Genomic DNA, 22,151 nt, shown 5'->3' with positions numbered 1-22,151 from the left:
GGACTATCCCACTAGAATTCAAACCAAATAAAGACTATGCTTTGCTGTGCTAAAGGACTGTTATCTTTTGGATCCACATCCAATACACAGGTTGAACAAGATGTCTCACTTAGATTCTGTGAGCTGCTGAATGAGATGCAGCACAACTTTCTTCTTTGCCCAGCTTTGTGTCTTGCTGTCACTACTTCATTCCGTTACTTCTGTTACTGCTGTCTATTTTCTATGAGTAGCAGAGCCTATACAAGATATGGTACAGAGATAATGTATTAAGTTTTTATTGATGTCTCTTGCTGATGTATTTCTCATTCATACTGTCAGTCATCATCTTTGGTCATTAGAATTTCCAAATATAGAGCTTATTTGCTGTACCAGTTGAAGTATCTAGAAGAAAAGTTGTATGAAGACCACTCTGACTAACATTATTTATGTAGTAGTATTCCCTTTAAACCATTTTCAGGCTCCTTGGTTTTCTTAAACCAAAGTTTGAAGAAAAAAATTACATAGATTGCTTAGAGGGGTTATTATGCTTAGATCTGGCAGAACTGAAAGGAACCAGTTTGTTTGTTCCAAAAAGTTTGTTTGTTTGTTTGTTTGTTTTGTTTTGTTTGTTTTTGTTTTTAAAATGTGATGTCTTTCCCTGATAGAATCTCTTCACTTTGATAGGCACATATATATAAGTGAATGCAAGAGGTTTTGTTTGTAAGATTGGCTGAATGGAAGCCTACTCAAGGCAAGAAAGTAGAGTACAGAACAGCAGCAGTACTCTTCTGTTTTCCCTGACAGAATGGTGAATAACCATTGTGGAAAAATCACACTAATTCCACTTCGTAACAGAGTAGTCATCAAGCTTTCAATTGAAGAACACAGAGAACTTTTTTGTGATCATTTTTTCATACACAAATGAAGCCCATACAGAGATGTGTAAAAAAAATTCTCCTAAGTCTTTAAGATCTTCATTTATTCATTCAGGTATCTAAATAAAAGCCACAGATTATTTTTCTTTATGCAAAAATTCCCCATTAAAGCAGTATTAACTATAGTAGTAGTAGGTGCTAAAACTGGTAAGGAGGAGCATTTCCCATTAATTCCTCCTACCAGAATTTTTTGAAAATTTTCCTTGAATCGGATAACTATGATGCTTAATTTGTATCTAATAATATTGTTTTGCAAGGGGGATAACACTTTTGTGTTGTGAGTGATCAGAGCAGCGGCACAGGCTGCCCAGAGAGGCTGTGGAGTCGCCTCCTTAGAGATTTCCAAAAGCTGCCTGGACGAGGGCCTGGGCTTCCTGCTCTGAGTGTCCCTAGAGCACAGGTTGGAACAGATGGATCCAAAGGGCCAGCCTCAATCATCCTGTGATTCTGTAGAGAGTTACAAAATCACTTCAGCTGTTGCTGATTCCCAAAATGGGATGTAGCACTTCTGCTTCACAGTTTTTGATCTGGATGTTATTACAATCTTCTAAATTTAGAAAGAGCTATATAATTAATCATTGCTAAAAACATGGTATTTTTTTCTATACTGAAGAAAGAGGAAACAACAACTTTTGTTTCACAGACGCAATAACACATTTTCTGATTGCTATTTCTCCTGTTTTGCCTGTACACTTAGTATAAATTTGCCTATAGTAATGGGATATAACCACATCCAGTTTCTACAATAAGAATATGTTATTGACTCTTATTTCCAAAGAAAAACTGAATACTGCATCATCATCATCTTCTACCCTGAACCCCAGGACTGGCCAGAAGAAAGCAGTATATTTATTGTTTTCATGGTTAGTCACTGTTCTGTTTAACTCAGTAGGAATATTGCACCTTCCCTGTCACTGTCCCTTACAATAAGTCTCCTTGGATGGCAACATCTAGAGAAAAAGGATTCTTGTTCATATTTAAATTCAATCTGGCAATCTAAAACTCTGATTTTAATTGAAGTGCTCTGGCTTTCATAAAATACAAATTGTTTGTTACAGTGCTGTTATTATGTCAGTAAAGGATGAGCAGAAGATAAAAACAAATCAAATGGAGTATTTTTGGAATTTTTTACTTGCTTAGGAACTTGATTTCATCTAATTGCTGCTTGTGTTGATACTGGTTTTAAGAATGCAATTAAATTCACCTTGAAGCTTCAAATATAATGACACAGATGCCCTCCTTTTAACTAACATCTACTTTATATCTTCTGTTCAAAATTTCTTGTCTTATCCCTTTTAAATAGTTTTTCTATCTTAGCAGTGTGTTCTATTTTGGAAGAGATTCTATAAAAACAGTAAAAAAATCCAGAAAAATAGGCGTGGATTCTTGTTGTAAGGAAACATTAGGAATTTGAAAGACTTGAAGATGCTGTAGTTTCTGAACTTACAAAATCTGATGTGTTTATTTTGGGGGGCTGTCTCAAATAAAAAATAAGACTTTTCAATTATTCTTCAGTGGACGTATGGCCAGGTACTTAAAGTATTCACTAAGGCTGAATAAATGAGTTAAGTATTATGAGAGCTCCCTCACTGGACTTCTCATAATATATTTCAAGTTTAGCTGCCAAATGACATTTGATTTTCCAGCTGTTTCTGTTATGTGACCACAATTCTGTCACATCTCATCCTTTTTGTTATGCCACTGATATTTAAGCTACACTGGCGAAACTCGGTGCAGCGAGATGTAGTTGCATGCATGTTATTGGAGAACAGTGGTCAACAATGGCTCTGTCAGTCTTTTCAGAAGTCCCTAGGGCTAGTGGCTCTAAATTTATAGAAAATATATAGATATATATAGCATGTTTGTGTATGTGTGTGTATATATATATGTATACATATATATATATGAAGTACATATACATATATATGCATATATTTATAAAGTACACTCTTTCCTATTGTTTATTACCTGGCTAAAGATTGCTTTTAAACAGCATGAAGTGGCTCTTATTTCATTCAGAAAATTCCAATTTTAGCAGTATATGACACCAAAATCAGTTCTTGAGAAAACTCCTGTAGGCCTATTTATTCAAATGCCTTTTTTCTTGTTCTTGCTAACCATCCTGACTTACACAAGCAAGCTCCTTCACAAAAAGGTGGGAGTTTACAGTAGGGAATTTTGTGCTGTGCTCACTGATTAGACCATTCTATACTTGCCAATTTTTCCTTAACTTAATACAGTGGTTCTTGAAGTTCACATCTATATTTAAATACCTTTACCTTTGCCTCTACCTTTGTCTGCTGTTATCTTAGTCAAGGGAACTGAAATTCCTGATGTTATGGTCATTCTGAATTATTACTGCATTAAAAAAGCAGAGAGAATTGCCATGATGGGAGTACTTGTTATTTGTTTAAAAACCTGGACTCTAATATGAATTAGATTTCCAAGTGCATTAAGTGTCTGAGTGTGCAGAAAATGTCTTAGAACGTTAAGCTGATAAAATTTAACCCTGGTAATCTTTAAATCTTTTCATTCTCTTCATGTATGATGTATATGATCATACTGATTGGAACATCAGTCTTGCAAAATGTTCATCTAAAAAGCTTTAAAGCAGCAGTCATGTTTGGGTCATCAAAGAGATTTTGAGTCATTGAGAGATCATCTTGAGGGCTTTGACAGTTTGTATGTGACTTTTTTTTTTAATATTGTTTTTTTTTGCTGTCACATGAGCAAAAGTAGTATTTATGTTAAGTTGCATTATAGTGTTTAAACTCAGTGAATGAAAATTTTCAGTCACATCACCATTTTGATGAGTCAGGCTTTGCTAAAATATTTTTCTTCAGTTGGAAGGGCTGTTAAATAGATTTGTCTGCAGTAGTCATCCAGCTTGAGTCATTGCAAGTCTATTTATTTCAATTTAACTATCAAAGACCTTAGGGTAGGGTTTGTGGGATTTAGTTTTCTTAGGGAGAGAGAGGAGAGAAGAGGCCCAAAGAGAAAGTATGGACTTTAGTTACAATTCTCAAATGTTTTCATATAGATGTTACTTAATTTACTGCTTTATACTGCGTCTAGATCCTAGGATGGATTTTTTCTGTACTGAAAAATATGTAAAAACAACATCTAATTTCCCTTATTTGTCATTTTTCTTCAGTAAAGACAGGAAGATATCTTTGCTGAATTCAGACACCTCTGTGCAATGACTCATGTGAAATGGATGTCACATCCCATATTCATTCTGTTTTGTACTTCACAATTTATTCAGGTTGTTAAAGTTCTGAAATTCATTGCTAGTCCTCTGGTTCTTCATATTATCACAGGATAAAAAGAATGACCTCTATGGGTGATTTCATTTTATTGTTGTTTTCTACATGGGTTGATGATGGCAGCCCATGGGGCTGAGACACTAAAGCTTAAACAGTAAAGCTCTCTTCAAGGATGAAGCAGTAAAAAGAGAGGGGGTTGGTGAGTTGTGGCTCTTTCTTTCTTTCTTCCTTTTCTTTCTTTTCTTTTCTTTTCTTTTCTTTTCTTTTCTTTTCTTTTCTTTTCTTTTCTTTTCTTTTCTTTTCTTTTCTTTTCTTTTCTTTTCTTTTCTTTTCTTTTCTTTTCTTTTCTTTTCTTTTCTCTTCTTTCTTTCTTTCTTTCTTTCTTTCTTTCTTTCTTTCTTTCTTTTCTTTTCTTTTCTTTTCTTTTCTTTTCTTTTCTTTTTTTCTCTCTCTCTCTCTCTCTCTTTCTCTCTTTCTCTCTCTCTCTCTCTCTCTCTCTTTCTCTTTCTCTCTCTTTCTCTCTCTCTCTTTCTCTCTTTCTCTCTCTCTCTTTCTCTTTCCCTTTCTCTCTTTCTTTCCTTCTCTCTTTCTTTCTTTCTTTCTCTCTTTCTTTCTCTCTTTTTTCTTTCTTCTTTTCTTTCCTTTTTTCTTTCTTTTTTTTTTATTAATAAATAAGGAAAATGGTTAGACTTGATGAGTTTTAGCAATGAAATTGATGAGCTGGAAACCTTCATTTGGGTGAGAGAGCCATCTTCTGCAGTCAATTTTTGGAGGCTCCTTGATGGAATATGTCTATTTAAATAGGAACTGAGAGAGCAGTAGGAAGATTTTATTGATATGACATTTTCGTGTTATAAAAGAAACTATTCCTGAGGTTGAAAAGAGTATTTGCCTCTAGGGAACTTTGGAAAATAAAGGTGATTTTTTTTTTTTTTTTTTTTTAATGGAGAACATCTTTACAAATACTGGAAAGGAAACTGATTTTTTTTTAGCATTTTCAATTTTGATTTTACAAAACGATTAGCTCAATGACTGCCTGAAGCATGAAATCAAATTATTTTTCCGTATTTCAGGAAAGAGTAATGATGATATTTATTTCAAAACACATTTTTAGGAAGAAGTTGATTGAATGCTATTCCTTTCTCTGCAAAAAAAGAACTAAAGCTAACATTAGAATGAAGAGCTACAACTGCTTAAAAAATTATTGAATAAATAAAAAAGGTGATTACTAAACAGTATTCAATTGGTTGAAGCATCACTTCACAATACGCTCATTTATGAGAAAATCTGACTAGATCTTAAAATCAACAGAATAAAAACCCACATTAATACGTCAGTAATGCAGTGTTCTAACTTTTTGTTGATAGAAAAAATAAACCATTATGTTATCCTTCCTCGCCTCATGAATTAGCTGTCAACATCTTCATTTGTGTAGAACCCACAATTCCATATCTGTGGAAAAAGAAAGGGAAATGGACCTCTAGATTAAGTAGGAGGCAGAAAAATGAGCATAGCTTCAGAGAGTGGATATTAAAATCAGTGGACACTGGTGCACAATTCAAGTGTGCAAAAAGTCATTCAGAAGTAAGAAGCAAAAATGGTATTACAAGCTTCCATCCACATGGTGATCGGTTGAACAAAAATTGTGGTGTGAATGCATACAAAACCCATGAACAGAGTGTATTTGTCAGCAATCAATAGAACTGAAGGAAAAACTTATGCTTCTAACCGCTCTCCAGCTCCATAGAAGAGACCTTGGCAGCTTCTGCAGTAGGTTACTCGTGTTCAGTTCTGCAGTGCTCATCGCTGCCCACTGTTATTTTAATACTGGAGACAAATGCACTCATCAAATTAATATCTTCATAACCTTTTTTTTAAAGCTTTCACTTTTTGTTGGCAGTGTACTTCACAAGGACACTATCAGCATTTAAATAAGGATTTTTTTTCAGTTTATTTCTGTTATTACTTGCATCTGCTTGTGCAAATATTTAAATAACTGAGTTTTATTTACATGGGAAAACTTTGTTGGCTGCTAAATATTGAAATGACTGGAATTGGTGTTCTCTCTTTCTGTAGTTGGGAAGAAAAGGCTTGCTTTATCAGAAAAAAAGCTTTATCGGGAAAAAAGCTTTATCAGGAAAAGCTTCTATGCAGAAAGGATGGTTAAGCACTGGAACAGGCTCCTCGGGGAGGTGGTTGAGTCACCATCACTGGATGTGTTTAGAAACCATTTTGATGTGGTGCTCAGGATTTAGTGAAGGGTTGTTAGGGTAGTATGGTTAGGTTGTGGTTGGACTTGATGATCTTTAAGGTCTTTTCCAACCTGAGCAATTCTATGATTACGTGATTCTGTTGCAATAATCTCCCATGCATGAGGTTCTGCTTGTGACCAAGGCCAGTGTTCTAAAAGTTGGTCAAAATTTACCTATCTGCTTGCCTAGTCAAAGGGCATGTGTGATGGGAATCAATTTAATGTGTTTTATTTGGGGAATGGTGATCTATTTTTGTCAGATTTTTTCAAATCTATGTGGTTTATTGGCAGAAAGGAAGAAATGTACCAGAAAGCCAGGAAACTTGAGAGTTTCCCTGCTGTGCTTAATATAGGAGCAGTTCTCGCTCTACAGGGGCATTTCATTTTCTGCTAGCTAATGTCCACATGGTGTTTTTTTTTTAATCATTTAGCAAGAAGATATTTTTAAAACCTTCTGCAGACCCCCATTAACAATTGCAGTAAATCTTTTGAGCTCATGCTAGAAGTAAAACATTTACTTAAGTGCTTCCTTGAATCAGAGCCTTACGTGCTGGCCCTGAAAATAGGGATTCTAATTTTACACCTGTGGAAGATAGTGTTGTAGATGGAGGCTGCAACAATGTTTAAAAATAAGTGAATTATTTTATAAATATATATATTTATATGTATTCTATATATATAACACTTCTGTTATTGCAATACTGAGTAATTTCACATGAAAAGTCACTATAACAGTCTTGGATTCTCCTATAGCATTTCTGTACCCCCTCTCAGGTGAAGAACAACCTCACCGCCTCTTCTGTGAGTCATTGGCTCTCATTCACAGAGAATTTTTTCTAAACACTAAGAATTAAGTTAGAACATAATATTTGTTTTCCTGGGGAGAATTTCTTAATTGGAGTATCCTGGAACTGGAAAAGGGAATTTCTTCCTTAAAGGCCTTGTAAGCACTTTTAATGTTATAATAATTTTAAGTCTCATGCTTTTTTCCAGCTTCAAGCCGGAGACTTGGCCAGTCCTTACCTGTAATCTCTGATGGTCACGTTTGAATGTGTTAAAATAAACACATAAGTAAATAAAATAATTTTAATTTTTCTCTCCATTCACACACAAAGGGTTTCTGTGCGAGGTGGGAATAATCTTTCCTTCCTGATAAGAGAAGTGCCCCCTGCAAGGAAACTGAAACTACTGAGTTGTAAACTTGCTTCATATCTTCATCTCAGAAGTCTTTCCCAAATTACTTGCGATTATAACATATGCATATTTTCAAACTCAAGTCTAGTGATTTTTCTCTTATATGGGCTCTCATAATATGCAGGAGCATAATTAACTTGTGTATGTGTAAAATTAGTCAGTGGTGTTTTCAGTAATATCTTTTCTGATTTGATTTGAAAAAAATAATTATTTCATAAAAGATATTTCAGAAGCCTCTGAAATTTTCTGCATGTGTTGATTTCCTAGTACGTATGATCCACATTTTCATAGAATCACAGAATGGCCTGGGTTGAAAAGGACTGCAATGATCATCTAGTTTCAACCCCCTGCTATGTGCAGGGTCGCCGACCACTGGACCAGGCTGCCCAGAGCCACATCCAGCCTGGCCTTGAATCCATGCAGGGATGGGGCATCCACAGCCTCCTTGGGCAACCTGTTCCAGTGTGTCATTACCCTCTGAGTGAAAAACTTCCTTCTAACTGACTGAGTTAAAATGTCATACTTGAAATGTCTTGTGATCTGCTGTGAAGCAATTTCTCAGTTCCTGACCGACCATGCTAATGCCTTAAGTCCCTTTAGATTCCTGGTAATGACAGCAGACAGTGTTTTCATCTTTTAGTCACTAAGATGCCAACTCAGAATACAATTAGAAGCATTAGTTTATGTTACTACACTTAAATCCCAATGAAGGCAATTTAAATTGTGTTTAAATGCTTTACTGAAGTGAAGACTGACAGAATAGAGGCAGACTAAGTGCTCAGAAAGTTTCTCTGATCGGAACAAGCAATGCAAAAAGAACTTCAGTTCTTCCTATCTCTCCAGTTCTGCTGCAAGGTTCAGCAATACAAACCTGAGCGCAAAACTGTATTAGTTTCAGCTTGGACATAATTGTTTTCTGGAGAGTGTCTGGTATGATGCTATTTTTTGTTTCTAGGAGAAAAACTATGTTCATAACAGACCAATGTTTCTAGTTCCTGCTAAGCACTGCTGTACAGAGTGAAGGGCCCGAGGAGCTGGTAGGGAACAGAGTTAGGACAGTTGACATAAACTGGCCAAAAGGATATTCCATACCACATGACATCATGTGGGAGGAGTTTTGAAGGGAGTGGGAGTTCATCGCGCTCTCTTCTGATGCTTAGGAGCTAGCTGGGCATTGGTCAGGGGATGGTGAGCAATTGCTTGTGCATCACTCATTATATACATTCATATATAATTGTAACTATTTTATTTTTCCTTTTCTCTGTTTTAGCAAATAGTTTTATCAGCCCATGACTTCTACTTTGTTTACGGTTTGTTTTTTTTATTCTCTCCCTCACTCCTCTGGGAAACAGTGCGGGATGAGTGAATGATTCTGCGGTGCTGACGCCTGAGGGGTTAAAACTACAACACAAAGCAATCAGCATTTATTTCCCTATTAGCCTAGAACATGGAAGCTGGTTTCATGGCTGGCAGTTTGGGATTTCATTCAGATAAATGTGTGCCACATCTCCTTACATCTTCATGTGCTGAGAGAGCTGGGGCTGTTCAAGCTGGCAAAGAGAAGCCTCCTGGGAAACCTGAATGTAGTCTCTCAGTATCTAATGAGGGGTGTAAAAAAGAAAGGGACGGACAGCAGGGACTGTTGTGATAGGACAAGGAGAAATGGTTTTAAACTTGAAGAGAGAAGATTTAGACTGGACATAAGAAGTTTTTTACAGTGAGAGTGGTGAAGCACTTCTCCGGATGCCTGGAGAAGTGGTGGAAGCCTGTTCCTGGAGACATTGAAGGTCAGGCTGGACAGACCTCTGAGCACTTGATCTAACCACAAGTGTCGCTGTTTCAGGAGAGCTGGACCAGATGACCTTTAATGGTCCTTTCCAACTCAAACTATGATTCTGTGATTGCAGCAAGGATAACTGATCCCTTTACTGATACAAGAAAGGGTCAGAGAATTGCCAGTCCAAGCAAGTACTTCCCTGCAGTAATAATGCTTCTCTACAGTCTATTATTTAAAACTACTTTCTGGATTTTTAAATGCCAGTACAGATACTTTGGCTAAGTAACTGACCACAGCTGTGGAGAACAAAATCTATAAAGGGGCTCCTATTAGATTTTCAGTTTTGGTGGAATTTCAGTGCTTCAGCTTTGGAATTGACCTGTGTACCTCTGCAGATGTATACTAGTGTCTTATTTCTTTTGGTGGAAACAGTGGAATAACATACAAGCTAATACATTTTAAAGGAACCAAAGAATCAACATTTTCTGACTTATTGAGGTATTGTTACTTAACGTGAAAATACCAAAAATAGTACTTTTTCACCTAATACTTGAGTAAGCATTTTCATGATTTAATGGCTTTAATATCCTAAACTGCAACCTAACATTGAATCATAAGGCTTATCAGATGCAGAGAATATTACCTTTTTCTGAAGGAAAATCACAGGATTCTGGGATCCATAGGGGTTGGAAGGGATCTCTGGAGATCTTATCAAATTCCCTGCAAAGGCATTTCCTAGAGTGGGTTCCACAGGAGAATGTTCAGATGAGTTCTGTATATCTCCAGAGAATGAGAGTCCACAACCTCTCTGGGAATGAAGTAGAATGAATTAGATTCAAAGGAAGCATTTTGCCCGTGCTGAAATTCAGATACGATCCTTACTTTTCTTTCTCTGCTTTGCAGGTAGTGCTAAAAGAATAGTAATTGTTTACAGTGATGCTCTCTTTTTGCCTTCATCATTTACAGTCTAAGTTGGCTTCCAATCAGAAGCCCTCAGAATAGCAGCTGTTCACTTCAGTAAGCACAGGGAAGCTATCTCCTAAGGGGCTGGTATGATTTCTTTTACCAGCAGGGGTTAATGTGAGCTAATATATTTAATGCAATTTAAACCTATCTGATCCGGTTGAAATATAGCACAAGTATAACTTCTTTGTTTTCCAGTCATTTGCATTTCTCCACCTGAGTGCTTCAAATGTAATGGATGAATATTAATGAAAGCTTCTAATGAGTTTAGACCGTGGTATGTGTTTGATCATTAGATTATGCCTTTGAAAAACTTCTATTAAAACAACGAGAAAGAATTTTGTGCTGAAACTAGATCCTAAATTTATGTATAATAGGTTCATTTCTTACTTTGTTAGAAGGCCGTTGGGTTTCACAAAACAAGTATTTTATGCAGTAGAAATATGTTTTCATAAAGGGTTTACTGAGAAGTGTCAACAAAGTTCCTTTCTGCTAAAATTAGTTTTATTGCAGTTGTTAATGTTCAGCTGCAATTGCTTTTGAACGAAAAAAGTAACTGTCATGAATTTTTAACTGTGTTAAGAAGGTAGCTGAAAATTTATACGGTAAATTAAATTTGTCTCCTCACAAAAGGAAATGGAAATACTGCCTTTCTGCCTGCTCCTACCATGTTTATTTGCTGTGTCTTATACCTTATTTCCAATTAAAGCTCTAGCAGAGACTTAAGCCTACGAAGAATGCAATTACCTTTATAAATGAACATGATAGGGTTTGTTCTCAAAAAAACATGAGTAATCCTTACATTGGTTTAGAGATCTGAATGTACAGGTGTCATTTTATCCTAGCATAACAGTTTGCTTTAGAATAACAACAACAAACAAGTCTTTCCATTCATCATTTCAAAGGACTGGCTTAAGCTACAGATATTTTCCTATTTCTCACTCTTTATTCCTGGGTTAAATTCATAGATAAGTAATAAGTTTACAACAATTTAGAATGAACTTTCTAATTTTTTCATGAACAGAGCAGCAGGTTTGCTAGTCTTTCCAGATAAGATAAGTCATTTCAATTACTGTTGCAATGAAAGTTTCATGAAATCAGCAGGACTTTTTTGGATACTTTTCAGTGCAGACATTTTCTTCCAACAGGAAATAATATCTGTATTTGAAACACTAGAAGAAACCAGGTAATCCCACTACGGGATACATTCTAGTAGTACTGTCCATGTGTCTCTTTTTTGTTTTGACAAAGTGTGCGAGACTTATGTATTCTATTAAGGTTATTTTTATTGTCCTTCATTGATTCATCTGTTGATTTAAGTTAATATTATGGAAAGGAGGATCCAAAGCACACATTCTTCCGATATTTTTTATTTCTTTTTTCCTATTAAGCAGATGAGAAAGATTAAATGGGAATGTCTATCTCCTTCTCCAATCCCATTTTTGTATTTGTTCACTAGAAGAAATAACCTAAATTGCCTAGAGCTTCACAAACTATCATGTCTTTCCTTCAGTGACAGGATTGTTTTGCCTGAATTCACTTAGTCAAACTGCTATTGGAACAAGTTCTAAATCAAATTAGCAAGTAAATAAAACTAATTTATTGCTAAGAGGAAATGTGACTGAGCTGTAAAGATTATGGAATTCTGCAACAAGATGTCATGAACATGCAACGTGAGAAATCCAGGCGTGATTACTAGATAGGTACAGATGTGCTGCCCTGGTTAGGAAACATCATTCTCTGGCTTGCTAGGAAAGATGCTGGAGGAAGAGAAAGAATTGCAGTTTGCCAGGTGCCTTGAAACCTTAACCTGTTTTCTTCAAAGGAACACATCTAAAATTTACTGCTGGGCACTGACTGGACTTGGGCTCCACCATCTGCATTGCGCATCCCTGCATGCTTGACCATCTCTAGGAATATGACAACATTACAAACGAGTGGGCAAGCACCCATAGCCACTTGGATCAATCCAGAGTGGATTATAAGCAATCACATGCTACGCACCAACCTGCTCTGATGTGAGTTCTGAGTGTTAGTACAATTTGCACAAGGCAGGATCAGTGAGCTTACTGACAGCAAAGGCAACAACTTTATGGAGTTTCAAATACCTAAATCTTAAGAGGACCTAAAACCTTTTTCTAGGGCTCCTATCATTGTCTTTATGAATTTAACTTTCTTAGGAGACTTTAAATTTCCAGGTAGCTCGACCCCTAGCATGTAAGTACAGGATAAAATATATGTAAATATATGTTAACTTTTCAGTAATAGCCATTTCATTAGCATGAGATTTCAAGAAGTCTTTTTCATTGGTACTAGAGCTTTATTCTTCCTGTGCCATTCTGCCTTGATCCCTTTTGCAACCCTTCTTCTCCATCCTGTTCTGTCTGCTTTTTGTCCCTTTAGATGTCTGTAAGGGTTAAATGAGTGTCTCCATAAACTCTACAGCAATACAAACACTTAAGAAGTATATTAAAGTATATCGAAGATGGTCATCTGCCAGAGTCCTCTGTGTGTTGGAGCCTCCTGTGTGGCAGCTGCAGTCCTCATCTTGAGCAGCTGTTGCTCATTCTACTGAGAATGGATGTTGACAAAGCATCCATTGAAGAGCTGGCCATGCAGAAATGTACCCTATATTCCAATGCATCTGGCCAAGAAAAAGCCCAGCTCAGTGCCCACGCCATTTTCTGCACTTAACTCTGAATTCTTTGTGTCCCATTAGGCAGGCTTCCTAGGCAATCCACTAGGTTTCTCCTCAGAAAATATTCCTGCCAGAGGTTCCAGTTAAAGTGCTGTACCCTATTGAGACCTGAGCTTAAGAGTCACAGTGCTGTGGGAGCAGTCTTTTCTTTTCTGCTAGCCATTCTCATCAAATTAAAAGTAATAATAAAACTGATTTTTTTCCTTTCTCTGACTGATCTTCTATTTCACAAGATTCAAATGCATGTTTTGGCTAACAGCCCAAAAGCAGACGGTGTAGGAGCAGAAGCTGAATTCTCTACCCTCTTTCCTATCCTGTAGTCCAATAAATACAATCTTGTCAGAAAGCTACAGGCTTGGTCCTGACCTGGTAGCATAGGATGTCTGGTGGCAGCCACAGCCTGGTGGGCAGCGGACTGTTGCTTCCTGCTGCTGGCTTCATTCTGGAAGCCTGGGCCAAGCACCTTGCGTGGTCCCTGAAGGACAGCATGCAAGGCACTGGCACAGGTCTGGCACATGGGTAGGAAGAAAACTGGGGTAGTAAAACATAGGGAAACAGCCCCAAGGGCACCCCAAGACTGAAGAGGAAGAAACCCCCACCATGAACAGCACAGTGCTCTGGAATACTGAGAACATATTCTGGCTCTCCACACAATTTGAAGACTGAAACGATCAGTCTTAGGACTCAGAGGAACACTGAAAGGGTGAGAAAAGCAGAAGTTTTTCTTTTAGACTTTTAAATTGTTAAAACATTAAATGGACTAGCAGTGTTTGGAATATGATCACAGGATCACAGAATCACCAAGGTTGGAAAAGACCTACAAAAGATCATCCAGTCCAACCATCCACCTATCACCAGTAGTTCTCACTAAACCATAATAGTGATGTCCCCCACTATTGCATGTACAACTCTGACAGCTGGGGACATAGCTGGTGGCATCCAGCTGGGATAGAGCAGGGCTGACACTGAAGCTGACTCCTAAGGTGACCTTGTTTCACACATCGCAGCTGGAGGAGGATGAACTTCCAGCTTGGGCCGCGGTCTCAGTAGTATCAAACCAAATACTGCAACCTAGCTTTCAAATGTGACATTTTTTGCCATTACACTTTGGGCTCCCCTTTTTTGGTTGCAATTACACATTCAAAACTATCTGCAACATGCAGCTGAATGGCAGCATCCAATCTGCATTTGGATGGTAGCAAAAAATTCCACAACAGATTTTAAACAATATGGCAATCTGTTAATTTACAACAAAACAGATGTTAGCTAGACCACGAAATGGATCCAAAAATTGTAGTTTTTCTCATAGGCAGCCAACATGACCTTCCATGTATTTCTTCTCTGAGCTTTATTCCACAGAGAAGACCCAAATTTTCACTGTTTAAATTTTGCCTGCGCATTTGTTTGGAAGCAAATTTGAGCTTTTTTTTTAGATTCATGGAATTAGTTACTGAAGATATTGCTATCATAGCTATATATGGATGGCTATCAAGACTAGAACTCATTCTGTCTTTCCTTCCTTTTACATTTACATTGTTAGGGTCAGGGATGAGTAGCTGCAGCCCCTCAAAATGGAAGAAGTTCCATCAGGAGAGATTTCTATGCCGTATTTCCTGCAGCTGTTTGTTTTCTTCTCTGAGGATATGATTTCAAGTGACCTGTATCCTATCTTGGTCAGGGTGAGATGACATATCATCTATTCAGGAGGAAACCATGCTTCATTAACTTAGCATCTTTTTTGATCATCAAATTCATTTATTATTTTAGTAATTATTTCCCAAGAGCTACTTCACTGTTATGTGGAATCTGTTCTGAATTAATCTGCTGAAAAAAAGGCTGTTCTAATTGCTTTAACATTTCAACAATCTATCTAGTGGTTCCACTTTAAAAGTTCATTCAAATTTATAATTATTACCACTTCAATAAATATTCTCTATTTTCTGCACTTACAGTGAGGAAATGCCACCGGAACTGACAGAAGAGTTAACACTTGTAGTATGTTTGATCTGTAAGCCTCTATCTAGATGAAAACAAGTGTTTGTTAGGACATTTTAACACAGAGTAATCTATTTGGATGCAAAATTTTGTCCTTGGGATTCATGGGATAATAAGACATAGTTTTCATATCTTAGTATGTAATGCTGTGGTAGTTTTCTTTAAGTATCTGTGTTTTCTGTGTGATTTACTGTTCTCGTTGATAAAACTTTAATTGACTTAAGTGGACTTACCTCCTTTCTGCAATAGGAACTGTAAGGCAAGTCTCTGCTATAATAGTTAATTCCAGCATTTCATAATCCTTCCTTCCTTCCTTCCTTCCTGCCTTCCTTCCTGCTCCCTCCCTCCCTCCTTTTCTTTCCTTCTTTCCTTCTCATTTTTAGCAGCTATAGTTGTTGCTGTACACACCGACTGATTTTTGTTGTTAAGTGGACCCTCTCTCTTCAGTCACGCAGGATTCTTGCCTGAAAATCAGTCTTGCAGTCTAGCTTTATAACCGGATTTTATTCATCCTGCAATATGCCACTTTTGTGAAGTAAAAAATGCACTGACCTTTTTCATAATGTTAATAGGGAATTTGTTGTATGTAAGGCCTTGTCAAGATATAGGTAAATTTATTGTGTGCTTCAATAGCAAATGTTTCATCCAGGGAATAAGGAGTAAGAAGCAAACCTTAATGTTGACAGACTGCCTAACTATGTAACACAAGAATATGATAATCAGCTGTGATATAGAACATACAGAATTATGCAAAATTAATTTATTTCAATATGAAGTATAATCATTCTGTTTACACTTACAGACAATTCTATTCAGCTCTCTACTTTTGTCCACATAACACTGGATGCCTTGAACTCTACCCACTGAGGTACAAACAAACAAACAATTCCTCCATATCAGGAGAAAGATAAGAGAAATTGCGTTTGCTTTCCATCCTACCATTCCCTAGCAACAGTGTCTTCAAGTCATATTTTGTCCATCCAAAAGCAAATAAACTATTTCACTGTTGTCCAAGGCTAACTCAGTTTCATTCTTATATTTGCTTGCTTAGTTTGCTAACAGTTTCATTATGCAACTGTTTCCTGATGAGTCAAACTTTTGCAAAAGATTGATATTATTTGAGTGAGAAAAACTCTGCTTTAGGTGTACTTGGTAGCGTATTTTTTTTCTTTAATTTGTACTTTAAAAGAGAAACACTAGCAATATTCAGTGGTGTTTTCAGCTTATCTTTATTATTCAGCACAAATTTCTCGCTACATTTTTAGTATGTATAGTGTTGACTGTTACTGTGAATGTTTTATGAATCAAAACTCAGATAATCTATAACACATTATATATACATTGTTCACATAAGGGTTAATGTTTGCTCCATTAAGCTGGTTTACTGTGAGGAAAAAATTATTGCTTTTTGTATTGTTTCCTTCCTCCCAAAGGTGGAACATAGATAAATAACAATATTTTTGTAGGAAATCTTACTAGAAAATAGGTCTCAAAGGAAAGCTGGCTTGCTTTATACCATTCTTCTTAAGAAATCTTTCTTGGAATAGGGAGCAGCTGTATTTTTTACTCGTTCATCTTGCACATATTAGGTGCAGGCATTGATTGGACAATCCCTGTAGTGTACATGTGGCAGGTTAGACATCATGGGAGGGGTGCTGTAGAACAAAAGTACTTTGTTTTATAAAGTGTGTTAAAGGATTTTAGTTTTGTTTGTTCTAAACAATTGTTTTCATGCTCTTCTGTCATTACAAAGGTAAAATACTTCACACATAAGAGCCAAGACAGTGGTTGTTTAAGTATTTTCAAAACATTTAATTCACATAGGCAGCATGCATCACTCTTCTGGTGTATTCAATTTATACTGCAAATTATTGCTTAGCAGTCACAAATATAAAGGGAGACACTAATAACAAAATAGTAAAAGTCTGTTATGGGAGAGGTGACTTTAGCTTCCAGAGAAATGTTCCTGCTTGATATAAATGCATGCAGGAATGCCTCTTCATGCTTCATTCACCCTAAATGCCTATACTTTAACCTCCAACTTGAATACTGATACTTGCTGAAGTTACTTCAAGACAGAGGATGGGACACACACAATGTCTTAGCTAAACGTTAATATTTTAGTAATACTTTTTGTATTGTTGGAGTTTAAAGTATAGGCATTTAGAATGAACGAAGCTTTTGTGCAACTAATGTAACTGGTTTGATGGCGGCGGTTTTAATTCTCAGTGAGCTCTCAAGGTGTTTCTCAGAGATTGTTGATGAAATTACACTCCTTCTGTACTCCATCCTTGACAGTTGTTCACAAATGTGTGCACTGCCAAAAAGCAGTGACATGTGTAAGGCATGGTTGTGAAGGCGAAGGATATTTTTCTCTAGTAAGAGAGGGATTGTGAAATTCTGGTAAAGAGACATGATCAGATGAATATCTGCTTGCAACTCTATACATGCCTTTTGAAAATTTGCAGGTCATGTATTTATATCAACTGAAAATGGTATCACAAATGTAAATAGTTGATTTTTTTGTCAGTCTTGAAACATACTCTCAAATTTGTTTATCAAAACGGAAAACATGGCTGCATATTCTTTTCTCTTCAGAGCACTGTGGTTTAGCCAGTGTATCAAAATCCACAAACCTATTTGCCACCATTTGAGTCAGCACTGCACAGCACTGCCCTCCCCGTGCCCTGATTTTAGTTAAAACGGTGTTAATAGTGCACTGATGGTTTGGTTGTTGTTGAAGGATGGGTGCATGGCCATGGACGCTTTGTCGGAAAAAGCCACTGGGAGCAGTGGGCTGGCTGCATTGCAAGCTGTGCCATGCCGTGGGTTGGACGTACTGCCTCACAAAAAAGAAGGCAGATGGTATCCTGAGCTGCATTAGGAGTGCTGCCAGAAGGTGGGGGAAAGTGGTTCTCCCCTCTATTTAGCATTGGTGAGGCCATACCTGGTGTGCTGGATCCAGGTCCTGGTGCCTCAGTACAAGAGAGACCTGAGCACATTGGAGAGAGACCAGGGAAAGTCCGTGAAGAAAGTGAAGGGCATGGAGCGAGGGGGCTGTGAGGAGACTGTGGGAGAGCTGGGCCTGTTCAGCCTGGAGATGGATCAAGGGGTAGAGTACCAGTGTCTGTAAATACCTGAAGGGAGGATGCAAAGAGGGCAGAGCCAAGCTCTTTTCAGTGGTGCTCCATGACAGGACAAGATGCATTGGGCACAATCTTTTTTTCACGATCCACACAATTTAGGTGGCCAATATTCCAGGCACATAAGCAAAACCGTAAAGCATGCTGTTAAGTCAAAGTCATGATCTGTCATGAATTCCCAGCAGGAAGAGAAGGTTGACTGATGAACCGATTTGAAGTCAGCCCTTTTGTTGACTCACTAGTTCTGACAGCGTCCTTTTGCCAGAGTTAAGAGTGATTTTCTTGTTAGAAGGGGAATTACTACGAGACCTCAAGAGGTGTGCTTCCAGATAGTGTGCTGTCTCAAGACAGCATTTTTAGTCAACTGGCAGAGTGGTGTAATCAAAAGATTATGCAGTAACAGCAGGACTGTTGATGCATGTGCACTGCCACTACCTACTATATTGTTTTGATAAATGAGCGAGCAGGACAGGCCTACAGGGACAGTGTGCACATCTAGCAGGATACTCAGCTCTGGTGTTGTGGACTGAGGACAGAACTTCTGAGATCACAGTCCCTCTATTACATGCCTCTTTCTGTAGGTGTGGCTATAGCTTCTCTTCTCCCAGTGGTAAAATGGAGTATTTTCTTCCCATCATGTTATAGGGATTAATTAGTAGATACTTAGAAAAAGTTTCAAATATGAGGGTTTATAGTATAGTTACATGTAAGACGTGAGAGGACACCATCTATTTGTGTTTTTTTTTCTTTTTTCTTTTTAATCTGAGCAATCTCATTGAAGTCAGAGAGCCAAATTTGTTCTCTGATCTAGAAGTGAAGTCCTTTGGAAGTGAAAAGCCTCTGCAGCTTGCACTTGAAAATTTGATTTAAAGTCTATCTGACCATAATTTCTGAACTGTGGCAGGATGAATTAAATCAAAGTAAGGCAGCTGAATATGTGACTTCATTTTCTGTTCTGAGCACTCAGCAGCTCTCATTGAAGTCAAGAGAAAATGTGCAAAGTTTTCTTTTTTTTTTTTTTTAATCAGGTCATTCAAACATCTGCTTCAAATATGGGTTTAAGAAGGTAACTTTGGTTATCTTGGCTTCTCAGAATATTAAAAAGTTTAAGAAGGGTTTTCATTATATGGGGAAGTCACAATGTGCCTTCTCTAAAGACTTCATCCGTAAGTGAATTCTTGTAAGTGGGACTTAATATCAAATGAATAGATTCTGCAACTACAGTAGGTGTTTTAAAGGCACCTTTAAACCTACTTTAAAGGTTTGTGTCACCAAGCAGTTAAAATACTACAGGCAGAATTTGAAGTTCCTTGAAGTCAGTAGTAGAAGAAGTTGTATCTCTTCATTGAGTTCTTTATTTTAGCCAGAGCTGTCAACGGCAGAATGGTTTAAAATGAAAGGTGGGGAGATTTATATTAGATGTTAGGTAGAATTTTTTACTCAGAGGGCAGTGAGGCCCTGGTGCAGCTGCCCATAGAAGCTGTGGTGCCCCATCCCTGGAGGCGCTCATGGCCAGGTTGGATGAAGCCATGGGCAGCCTGAGATGGTGAGTGGCAGCCCTGCCCATGAGACAGGATTGTGTCTGGGTGGGCTTTGAGGTTCCTTCCAACGCCAATCATTTTATGATTCTATGATTCTATGATGTGCAAATTTGTACTGAATAATTTTGAAGTATCTAAGAACGTTAAAGTACTTTTTAGTCATTGAAATATGCTTCTGAAGTGTTAGATTTATAAATAAAGCATAGATGAAAAGAAGACTTGACTGAAATGATTACACTGCTTTAGTATGTAGGGTTTGACTGTGGTATCTATGCAGAGTTCATGCAGATGACAAGAACCCCAAGGGTGGGACCTCACTGCCAGAAGAGCTGTTTTGTCTTAAACATTCATCAGCAGAAATCCCACGAATGCATGAGCTGCCTGTACAGTGCTCAGGGCTATTGTAACTGCAGAAGTAGTGCACACTGGGGTGCACATACTGTGGGGATCACACAAAGTGCTGTGCCGCTTTCCCACTCCTTGCAGAGGCAGCCCACAGTGGAGAGCCCAGTGTTTCTCACTGCCAGGCCCCTCCATTAACCTCCAGATTGTTTCATGGCAGCTGTGCTGAAATGTATTCCATACACCAACTGTCAGCCTAATGTAACTTGAAATGGGCTGCTGTAGTAAACCATTATCAAAGCACTTGAGGAGAATACGAGCCTTGACCTTATCTGGGTAATTATCTAATAGAGTGCACAGAGTGATCCCATTAATTGATGTTGTCATCATCCTTTGCAGCCAAGCTAGGATGTGCTGGCCTGGGCAGTTACCCACTCCTACGTTTTCCTTTTATATCAATGTCTCTCTTACACTTTTGTAGCTTCTGCTATACGTATGAATCTCCTATAATTATTGCACGCATTTTTGGAGAGATAATTCAAGAAAATTCGGATTTATTAGTTTTTAGAATTGTTTGATAACATGACTCCATTCAGTTCTTGGTCATTACTTATCCTCTAGGCAATGTTGTGTCAGAAATATCTGAGCACTATAACCAGCTTAGGTTGTGGTCAGCAGACTGTCAAAATGCAGGTCCACTTGGCCAAGACAAGTTTTTGACCCTTTCATGACCCATTTTCAGTAGTGTGAACCACAGAGCTCATCTATTCTGGGACACAAATGTGCACATTTTGCTTATTTTACAAAAGCAAATATTTTTGGCAAAGCATAGATTACCAAGGTTCAGCAGTACATCTGTCAAAACTTGTTATCTCTGGTTTGGTGAACAGGGGCAAAGACACAAACAATTCCTCATTCAGTTAAATTGATTTTAAAGCTTTGAGCTAATTTTATTTAATGCAAAGAAGGCTTTTCATGAGGATCTGTATGTGCAGATTGAAAGAACATCAGTTTTTAAGTCATTCTTCTGTTACGTCTCCGCTGCTTTCCCCTTGCAAATTCACCTAGTGGAAAATATATACGAAGTAGCAAAATATATCCACAGCCCTACTGAGATCCCTTGGACCCTGAAAAATCTCTGCCGGTGCTCATGCTTTGATTATATTAATATACCGTAATTTAGAATCATAAAATCATAGAATGGCCTGGGTTGAAAAGGACCACAGTGATCATCTAGATTCAACCCCCCTGCTATGTGCAGGGTTGCCAACCACCAGACCAGGCTGCCCAGAGCCACATCCAGCCTGGTCTTGAGGGATGCCTCCAGGGATGGGGCATCCAAAGCCTCCTTGGGCAACCTCTTCCAGTGCGTCACCAACCTCTGTGTGAAAAACTTCCTCCTAATACCTAATCTCAACCTCCCGTCTTAATTCAAAACCATTTCCCCTTGTCCTATTACTATTAACTCATGTAAACAGCTTTTTCCCCTCCTGTTTATATGCTCTCTTCAAGTACTGGAAGGATGTATGTTGAATGACACAGAAACTTAATCACAGATAAAGTTTATCACCTCTGAAAGAACTATCTCATCATCTATATGGCTGTCCTGTTTCTTGTCCATACTGGATTCTGCAGTGTCAGCTTCTGAAGAGCAAGATCTGTGTTCTTTCTGTATGCATTTTTCTGACAATACAATGGGCAACATTTTACAATTGTGCTGCTCAAATAATGGTATTTCATTTCTTCACCTTACTGAGGAGTCCTGTTCTATCTTGTACTCTTGAACTTTTTGCCCTCCTATGCCTTTCAAAATCAAGTGCCTGAAGAAAACTTTCCATTAAAGGCATTCATTTTTTTACATCTTCTCAGCAATTTTTTCCTAACCAGTGTACCTGTATTATAAGAATACTACAGCTATTCCTTTATACTGGTAAGTTTATGTCAAATGAAGTTGCTTTTGGTTGGTTACTATATTTTCCTAATTAATAATTTACCAGCGAGATTAATACCCTGACATATTAGCTGTTTTCCTCATGTACCTAGGGAGAGAGGGGTTTGAACTGTGAA

The 22,151-nt window shown here is 37.7% G+C and overlaps 1 protein-coding gene across 10 annotated transcripts in view; it reads left to right on the top strand.

Moving 5' to 3' along the window:
- The window catches only part of CTNND2 (catenin delta 2), a 613,278-nt gene that overhangs the window by 168,109 nt on the left and 423,018 nt on the right, over nucleotides 1-22,151 (top strand). The gene's annotated exons all lie outside the window — the stretch shown is intronic.

The sequence above is a fragment of the Lagopus muta genome, chromosome 3 (genome assembly GCF_023343835.1).
Source record: "Lagopus muta isolate bLagMut1 chromosome 3, bLagMut1 primary, whole genome shotgun sequence".
In the NCBI taxonomy this organism is placed as follows: Eukaryota; Metazoa; Chordata; class Aves; order Galliformes; family Phasianidae; genus Lagopus; species Lagopus muta.
Note: the sequence above shows the minus strand (reverse complement) of the source record. Positions and strands in the feature narration are given on the sequence as shown.